Source organism: Alosa alosa, chromosome 3 (genome assembly GCF_017589495.1).
Source record: "Alosa alosa isolate M-15738 ecotype Scorff River chromosome 3, AALO_Geno_1.1, whole genome shotgun sequence".
Classification (NCBI taxonomy): Eukaryota; Metazoa; Chordata; class Actinopteri; order Clupeiformes; family Clupeidae; genus Alosa; species Alosa alosa.
Window position 1 is genome coordinate 7446054 of NC_063191.1, and position 10510 is coordinate 7456563.

Consider the following 10510-nt stretch of genomic DNA (forward strand, 5'->3'; position numbering starts at 1 on the left):
TAGGCCTAAATTGAGCCCTTGAAATATGTATTTTGTGATCACATTTAGTAATATCCGCCATTTTCTCACCGCTCGCTGTGCTGTGGTGGCAACTTCGTGTTACCTATCAAGCTATTGAGATTGGGCTATTAGGCTGTCTGTAACATTAGCCTACAGTTCATATTGGTACAGTAAGACATTACTTCAAATTGGCCAGCTTCACTCGAGATTCGCACGTGACCTCACGCGGGATCACACAACTTTAATTTATATTTCTCCAGTGACGCTGCAGCGACACTGCAACAACCCAAACAACCGCCAGATGGCTCTGGTGAGCAGGGTGTCTCATAAAAAGAAATGGAGCCTGGAAAACCCTACACAGACTTCACTACAGACTTTAGCAGACTGGTTTAGAAATAATTTAATAGCCAGAAATATGTCTGCCCTGCCCTAATAAAGAAATATTTGGTTAACTGCAAGTGAATCCCGTTTGCAGCCGTAGAAGAAATGCGGGATGCATGAAACATTCCGGTTTTCTCTGAGTGCAACGATGATAGACAGACATCATTTGGACAAAATATAGAGCATATTAACCTCCGTTGCTCAGCCAAATGCCTTCCTGTTACGTCCTGTTATCACGGAGTTACAGGCGATAAACGATTTTTTATGGTCACAAGTTTACTTCATTAGCGGTTTACAAAACACATGTTCGACTTCTCCTGAAATAATTCTTGAATGGTTTTGTTTGTTGTTGAGCTATACATGCAACTGTATTTGACAGAGGACAGATGTATGTTGCTAGTGACAAAATATTAACTTTCAGTGTTTTACGATGTCTTTGTAAATTACGTTTAATTAAAAAGTGTTTCATTCGTCCCGGTTCTCCCCTATAGAGGGAGAGCAGCTTTACAGAAGAGAACTTCTGACGGCAAATTTGAGGAAAAGTTGGTAAACCACCTTTCTTACCTAATTTGAGGGTGCTGATTCTGAATATTTTGTTTACCAAGCTCAATTCTGAGTTCTAAGCCGCATAATCAACATTTTAACATAAAATAGCGATTTTTTTGATCGTTTCGATCAGGCAGTGATCATTTTGCCTGAGGAAGACCCAGTCGGGTCGAAACGTTGCAACACATTAAATATATGGGAGTTTTAGCAGAGTGCGGGCATTTCATTCCTTTGCAACATGATTACAGTTAACATGTAATAAACTCGGCAATTCTAATCAAAACACAACCATACTTTTATTGCTAACATAGTGAGCCACTCATGTGGTGTTTAAAGGAGAATTCCGGTGTGATATTGACCTAAAGTGTATTGAAACATGATGCGGTGTGAACGTATGTCTCATAGCCCATCTCGGCTTGTCCCCTGCACTCCAAAAATCTGAGCTAGTTAGCGATGCTACCAACAGCTTTTCAATAGTGTGTTGCTTCGCATCGGGCTAGCCATGCAAATAAATCACTGTTTTACACACCATTTCTGAGGCTCAATGTATCTCACACTTCTTCCAGTAGCAGCAACTGGAATCCATGCATTTCCACTGAATTATTTTGGAATCTGATCCCCTTATCATACCTGTTCATTCTCTTTTTCATTTCGACTTATATCGCGACTAAATTCAAGATGGCTGCAAAACGCTAAACTTGCATTGAAGATACTGTCTGTATAAATTGTCTTGTAAGTAAACTACCAGTTCTTTTCAAAATTCTCAATGTCTCGTTTTAAATGTCAGGGCCCCCGGAAGTCTACCAATGAAGTGTGGAGATACATTGAGCCTCGTAAATGGGGTGTAAACAGTTATTTATTTGCATAGCTAGGCCCATGCCGGGCACCACTATGGAAAAGTTGTTGGTAGCATCGGGCTAATCTAGCTTCAGATTTTGGAGTGCAGGGGGAACGAAGATGGCTATGAGACATCCGCTCACCCACCGGTATCATGTTTCAATACACTTTAGGTCAAGCTATCAGAAGAAGTTGAACATTGTTCAAAAAAACACCGCTGTCTCGCTATCCGCAAAAGATTCTATTTATGGATTTCCGGTTCCCATTGACTTACATTGAACACATGTAAACAAAACGTCCAATTATGTGCTCAAACTAACGCTGACTTTTGAAAACAACCATTCCACTTTGATCTGAAACTACATAATTGTACAACATTTATACAACAAAATCACAGAATTTGGATCAAGTAATGTGGAGAAATCTTATGCAAAGTGTCAACCCCTAACAATGCCCATTGCCCAAATTTATGGTCGATAATGCCGAATGTCAGAGGAATGACATTGAAAAGGTACCTTCATGATACACTTCAATTTATAAAGGTACAAAGTATAAAAAAATAAAACACAATTCATCAGATGGATTACCCAAATAATTTGTAACAAAGTACATTTTATTCGAGGGCACATCTAGCCTTGGCTACCAAGCACGCCTCTGGGTCTCGACAGTGAAATAGCTCAATATTAATTGTGGCCAATGAATATATGCTAACATGAATCTCATCAGTCACCTATAGATAAGGGTTAGCTATAACATATGGTAGGCAATAATGTAAAAAATAGGGTCATATCATATAATGCTGACTTATTAAGATGGGGAGAGCTGAACATATTACACTGAACTAATTGTTCATTGTTGAAAATCAATCAAAGTTTGTAGTTGATCCAGATGTCATTGGTCGAAAGGACTGTTAATGGGTGTATCCACAATTGGGACCTTGTTACAAGTTGGTCTTTCAGCTGCTAATGCAATCAGTGGCCGTCAGAAAACATGTTAGACAACTGAGGAATGAGATGCCACACATAAAATGTATAGTCAAACAGAATGCACAAACATCAATGGGAATCCACCAAACACTGCAGGGAACCATGTTATTGTCAATCAGCACTCTGCCACGCTAAATCAGACCCTGCTTATGTTTGTGCAGAGCAGAACAGATATTTGTAGATATGATGCAGGACCTGTTAAGAGAGATTGGCAGCTCAGTCTCCCTCATACTAGTCCCTACGGTGAACGATGTAATAGTATAGTGCTGATGCTTCTGATGTGCAAGACAAGACAGGGTATATATTCATAATGTGACAGGCAGCATGTATTTATCATTATGTTACAACCTCTGAACAACTACTATTGATGTTAGAAGAACAAAACAATACATCTTCAAATGTTTATTGCTTATTACATGTGTTATAAAAACAAAATACTTGTCTGCTTTCTGTGTTTTTGCATGCACCTGTCTACAGGGTGTGTAGAACATATTTGTTCACCATGCACTTAGGCTGTTCTGAGTCATTGTTTGTATATTATAGTATTTGTTGATTTGCATTTATTGCCCATTGATATTGCATTCACATTATTGTTTATTATTGGTATTCTCCTTATTAATGTAGTGTCACCAACATTTAGAAATAATATCAACTGACATTGTTATTCATAGCCATATTTATTCTGCTCTTATAAGGTAATACAGTGCACATATTTATATTTCATTTATACTACTCTAAACCACCTTCTGAAAATCAAATGTATAGTGTTTCACTGCACCATATGTCTTGACCTGTCTCACCACCTGCCTAAAGGCTACTTACACCACCTTACTTACAACACTTTGAAGAGCCAAAAACAAAGCTCAGCACACCTGTTCTGTGCATCAGCAAAGTTGGAGGGTTAATTTATGAACCATCACTTCTAGCTGAAACATCACTTCTAGTAGGCTACATGTGACGTGTAGGCTAGAAGAGAAGTCTTTATTGTCCACTACTGGGGAAATTTAATCGGCAACACTTTATTTTAATGTGTCGCTGTTATAGTGTACCTACCTAATTAGGTACAGTGGTACAACCTGTGTAACAACATGTACTATCAGGTACTGTACTATCATTGTACTTGCATTATATTTGTGGGTACCTACATAGGCTATAGTTGTTACATTGTAATACTGAGTGCTTTTACAAAACGTTGCCAATTTGCCTAAATTTTCATCAGAGGCAAAGAGCTGACCTGAGACCTGCTGGATGGGGTAAAGCCGGTCATGAAAGATTTGATATACAAATCATTCTTTGCTCCAGTCAAGGCCTCATTGTCTTCAGTGTACATGTAACAGCTGTGCTGCTACAACCTTGTTACTCTTTGATACAGTGGAATAAACCTATTAAGTGTACCAGTTAATTACTTACATGTACATATGACATGTATGTTGTGTCTTCGATGTCTTGGAACAGGTCTACTAATTTACATGTACTGTGTGGTGTAACAGCGAACCGCCAACACATCAATTACAGGATGCATGACATCATTGACAGGATGTATATAATATGTACAGTGCTTAACTGGTACACTTTATTTGAATGGTTTTATTCCACTGTATCAAAAGAGTAATAAATAACACAGTTGATACATGTACTACAGTATGTAGGGTAATGGCAGACATGTTCCAAGACACCAATGACACAACATGTAATGTAATATGTAATTGTAAGTGGGCAATTCCACGGAAAATTGACTTTTTGTCACATCCATAACGTTAGTGATATGCCTTGGCATTTGTATGATGTGAATGTTACTATTCATTTTTTGTGCATTTTTTCTCATGTACATTCTTCAGCCAAAAATAGCAAATGCTCAAATTTCATGTAATCATTCACATCATACCATACCATCACATTTTATTGGCGTTATGGATGTTAGAAAAAACGTAATTTTCCATGGAATTGCCCAAGTACTTAGTACTTATGCCACATTATCAAAGAGCAATAAGTGTGTACCAACACAGTTGATGTAGTGAATTAGTAGACCTGTTCCAAGACATCGAAGACACAACATAGGCTACATGTCATATGCACATGTAAGTAATTAACTGGTACACTTAATAGGTTTATTCCACCGTATCAAAGAGTAACAAGGTTGTAGCAGCACAGCTGTTGCAAGGATACAAGGACGTTTATTGTCACATGCATATAGTTACTGGAAGTAAGAAATGCAGTGAAATTATGTCTGGTGTTAGCCTATTTGTGCATTTATATAAATGTAGCGTGACAAGTGTGTTTACATACAGCAAAAACTCTTCTGTATTGCCCTCTCTCTCTCTGTGTATATATAAGGGAGAGGGTGCCTGCCCTCAAACAATGTTGGCTTGGACACAATTTAATACATCAATCAACTGATGCATTTACCCAAAATATTTGCATCTATATTAGTTAATAACATTTATTAAGATCTTTAAATTAAGGAAATTATTTATTATTAAGGAAAATAAAATTCAACTCCTTAGGGGCCCTCCCCCCACTTGGGGCCTGGGTAATTTATTCCCACTTGTCCCCCCACTACGACGCCCTTGCTGACATGTGAGGGATAACGGCCACTGACGTGACCTGTTGTGACTCATGGACAAGGGGAAATGCCATTAACTCGGCGTCACGCAGCGGCAATTTTCTTAATATCGATATTTCTCCACATTACTTGATCCAAATTCTGTAATTTTTTGCTGGATAAATATTGTACAAAAATAATAATAATAATAATAATAATAATAATAATAATGATGCAGTTTATCACAGTTCACTACGTTTTATAACTGGAGATGGTTTTAAAACTCATCACTGTAAATTATACCAAAATGTAGGATGGTCTTCCCTCTATGATAGGAGGGAAAGGCACTGCCTCCTTTTTGTTTATAAGGCATTACTGGGAAAGTTACCTTTATACCTAACTTCTCTTCTGAACATAAAATCAATCTGCCACAATACACGCTCACAGGGTTTTTATATCTCTTCAAAACTCCTCAAATTAAATCTGAATTTGGTAAATTAGCTTTTACATTTTTGCATCAAATAAATGGAACAAATTGCAAGAGTTATTGAAATTAGATAGGTTTGTGTCACTATAGACCAATTCAAAGGGTATGATTGATGATATGGCTGTTGCACAATGTTCTTGCTTTGACTGATATTTTTAGACCTTTATATCATTATTATTATTTATACATTCCCCTTCTTTTTCTTTCTATTTATTACTTTTATTTGATTTTTGTTATTATTATTATTTGCCTTTTGTATCTTTTATTGTTCTTGTTTTGTTGTTTTGATTATTGTTGTTGTTTTGTAACTCAGGGCATTGCTGTAAAAGAGCTTGATGCTCAGTCAATTTCTCCCTGAATAAAAAACGGTTGATGATGATGATGATGATGATGAATAATTGAGGTTTTGTTTACATGTGTGACCTACAGCTAAGAATTATCAAAGCACGCAGGAAACGAGTTGAGACTGATACAAATATTTATTATCCAAATTGTCAAATGTCACCAGCAGTCTCTAGAACAAGACTAATAAAAACATTCAAAATGTATTAATTCAATATCCTAAAAGTTCTGTATACATATAAGTCTTTAAAAAACGATAATGACAGTTTGGTAGGGCACTCAACATAGGCTTCAAGTTTACAAAAAGCCTCCCACAAAGATCAACCAGACGGGTCTCCTCACAATAAATAGTGGCACACAGGACAATAAAAGAAAACAAAAAGAAAGGGAAATGTCTGATTTACAGCACAGCAAAATGGCCTGGAGCCCAAGGTAAAAGGTGCACTACAAGCTGAGCAAACAAGGTGACCACAGCAAACACTTAGGAGTGAGGAGCCCTGCTTAAGATTATTACCTTCTGGGGATTAATGTAGTACTTAAAGCTTAGGTCTGAGGGTATCACAGCTACTATAAGAGTCTGCTAAATGTTCACAGTGTAAGTGTACTAAGTACAGAGTTATAGCAAATCTAATTCAACCTATACAACGAGTCATAGAACCCTATGGCTCAGGAGTACCAGTTTCCTGTATGGATGCGCTAAGTCAATGGGTAAACCCGTTAGTAAATCTATGAACTAATACCGCCGGGAGCATATAGACCCTATGCCCCGGAGTAACAGTCTCCCGTATGGAAATACCGTGTGAATGCACTAAGCAGCAGTCAGTGATTCTATGAACTAATACAGCCGGAAGCCTAGACACTATGCCCCGGAGTAACAGTCTCCCGTATGGAAATACCGTGTGAATGCACTAAGCAGCCGTCAGTAACTCTATGAACTAATACAGCGGAAGCATAGACACTATGCCCCAAATGCGCCTCCGATATACTTATGGTAGTATGGTACTTATCTATGATTTCAAGGTTTAGTTTCAACATTGGCCCGTTGCAAAGGGATTGCGCTGTAGCCTAACATAGGCCTTCAAACACCAGTATGGACAAAATCAGTGTGGCACTCAGTAAAAAGAAACAAACAGAGCGAAAATAAACCAAGACAAAACAGTGGCTATTATCACTACCAACACAGTCGTTCCTAAAACAGATACAACCATAGTTAGTAAACTACAACCATGCGCTATGAATGGTAGGTGTAAACTTCAAATGTTTGTACCTGCTCCGTCATTGGCAGCGCTGTTGACATAAACTCGAACCCCTTGTGTGAAGAAGTCCAACCTCCGTGTGGATGCAGCTCACACTAATAATGGACACAGCAAAGGGCGAGCGGAACCTCAGTGTTAGTTTGGCATATCCCTTGTCCATCAACGTTACTATAAGCCCAGTCTAAAAGCATTTGTTAGGATTAAAACACTTTGACTACCACAGCTACAATACATTTCTATGTCTGCTCAAAACATAAATAGCATACCTGTGTGAAAAAGCTCTAAACCCCCACAGTAGTCGTCCTAAAGCGAGATGCTATGCTTCGTTGCTGAACTGAGGACAAGTATTCTACCAGCGACGACTTCGGCAAAAGCACAGGTGCTGCCTTATGTTAATGAATAACAAACGAGATCAAGCGATGCTTTGCCGGGAGGAGACTTTATTCGTCCGTCAATCACTCTGTCAAAGTAATAGCCCCCTCCCCAAATCAACAACAGCTCCTGCTGCAGGCTACACATGTGTTCAATGTAAGTCAATGGGCGCCGGTATTCGGCCAATGGCGGCGTCCAAAGAATCTTTTGCCGGATAGCGAGACAGCGGTGTTCAAAACCCAATGCAAAGTAGGCTAGCCCATGATATGACAAAACTATTTGTATTTGTAAGATATAGCTATTGCCTACTGAAATATAGATATGGGCCTATTAACATTGTTTGTCTCCCCCCTCCATGCAGGTCGATCGCACAAATAAAAAAAAAAGTGAAAAAACCTGGTGTGTTTACGTTTCTGCTCATTTATGGGTCAATCACAATGTAGTTCACGTAGTAAAGGTGTTTGAGTCGTGACTCACTCGGATCTTTCACCCGTGTCTTTAAATTAACCCATGAGTTCGCGAGTCTCTAGTATCATTAACTTTCGGATCAGTTGAGTCCTACTACAATTCAATCTAAAAGCGATAAGCTAAATACACACAAAACTCTTGCAACATTAGCTAGCCTCTTAGCCCTAGCCATCTTAGCTGCCAAAAATGTAACAATTTTAGGCAACCACAACTCCACAAATCAACTCAAGCAACTGGTGAGCAGGCAGTCGAGATAACTGGTTAACTTCCAGAGCGGAAACATGGCAGACTTCGCCAGACCATGGGACTCAGATTGGGCGGCTGAGTAGCAATCCGGGTTAGTCGGATCAGCCCGGCCCGGTTAGGCTACGTTGATACGAGTCAGTCGAATCAGCCGGCCACGTTGTCATGAGTGGATCTGCGAGCCAGTAGGCTAGCTCCTCCTCGAGGTGAAAAGCAATTCCACAACAAACGCCATTCTTTCACTTTCTGAAATAACATTCAATGTTCTGCATGTAGCCTAGACGCAATTAGATTTGGTGTATAGATGTAGCATATTAAAATGCAATTAGGTCGTGCAGAAAGTCGAACTACGCTCATGGAGCTGCTTGAGTATCTACCGGGTCAGTTGGATCAGCAGAGCGGGCGGTTACGTTGTTATGAGTGCGAGTCAGTCCCGGCTACGTTGTCATGAGTGGATCTTGAGCAGCGGTAACTCCTCGTCAAGGTGAAAAACAAATCCACAACAAAAGCCATGCTTTCACTTTCTGAAATAACATATGTTCTGCACGCATAGCCTACTTTAAAATACAATTAGATGAAGACAGTCAAAACATTGCAAGCTCTGTATGGAGTTGCTTGAGTAGACTAGGCCCTACCCGGTCAGTTGGATCAGCCAGGCGGGCGGTTCACGTTGTTGTTATGAGTGCGAGTCAGCGAATCAGCCGGCTACATTGTCATGAGTGGATCTGTAGGCGGCGAGTAGCCTAATTTCTACTTGTGTCAAGGTGATAATAATGATAGGCCTAATGAGAATAGTAGTAGTAGTAATAATAATAACAATAATAACAATAATAATAATTTATTCACTGCAGGGCATTTCTACATTCCTGTTTCTATGTCTGTGAAAGTCAATTGCTTAGGTTAAGGTTAAGACAATAAATAAACAGTCTGGCTTAAACTGCTTTCTTTCCCGTGAGTGGGTGGAGGTTTTGATGCTATTATATTAGGCTATTTTATATTATATTATATTATATTAGGCTACCTAACAGTATAGCTATGATTAATAATAATATTAGTTGCCTAGTATTAGCAGCCTATTAGAATAGATTCCTAGTAGCCTACTATTAGTATGTAGTAGTGGTAATAAACATTGTAGGCAAACTTTTCTAATGTTAACAAAACAACAACAAATAATTAATTATTATAATATAGGCTACCCTCTCTGTCAATAAGATCAAAGTTTCTGAACATGAGCACCAAAAAGATGAACAATGTTTGGATGCACTTTGACCAGGAGAGCAAAACTCTAAAGGCTAAATGCAAGTACTGCAAAAAACCTGGTTTCAAATCATGGAGGATCCACATCCAAAATGAGAAGGCATAACGAAATGAAGCACCCCACTGCACTGCTTGAACGTAGGACTGAATTTCTTTGCGATTTAGCAATACTGACTCAAGTGACTAAAGTGACTCATTCAACCCGGATCAGTTTAGTGAGTGACTCAGAATAACCCGGATCCTTAAAAGGAATCGAGTTTGACAGGCCTATCACGTAGACGTAGGCACGTAATATCCACGTTGCTTCCGTGTTCTGAGTGTGGTTGTGGCAAAGATTGTTAAGGCGGAGCAAGATGTTTCATCAGGAGCCACTTCCAGGAACCCGGATCGCACGAGGGGGGGTCAAAATCCCCCTTTATGCAGAGCAGAGGCAGCGACTGCTCCATTGAAGTCTATGGGCATAACTCAGAATTTCACCACATATGCTAAGGTCTTGGTTCTATAGAGTTAGGAATGTGAATTTCGGGCACGTTTTCATGATCCTCAAACCCTTCTGAACATTTCAGGTACATTTTTAGCATTTTTGAGCATTCCAGTCTGGAGAAAATCGACCTTATATCAGGTGTGCGCCGGTTATTTATGCAGCTGCTGTTGGCCGGTTGCAACGTACGCTCATCAATACGTCATCGACACGCCTCTTTATGCAGACAGGATTCGATCCCCATTTCGCGCCCATAGACATGAACTACGACGAAGTATCTTGCTCCGCCTTAACAATCTTTGGTTGTGGCCA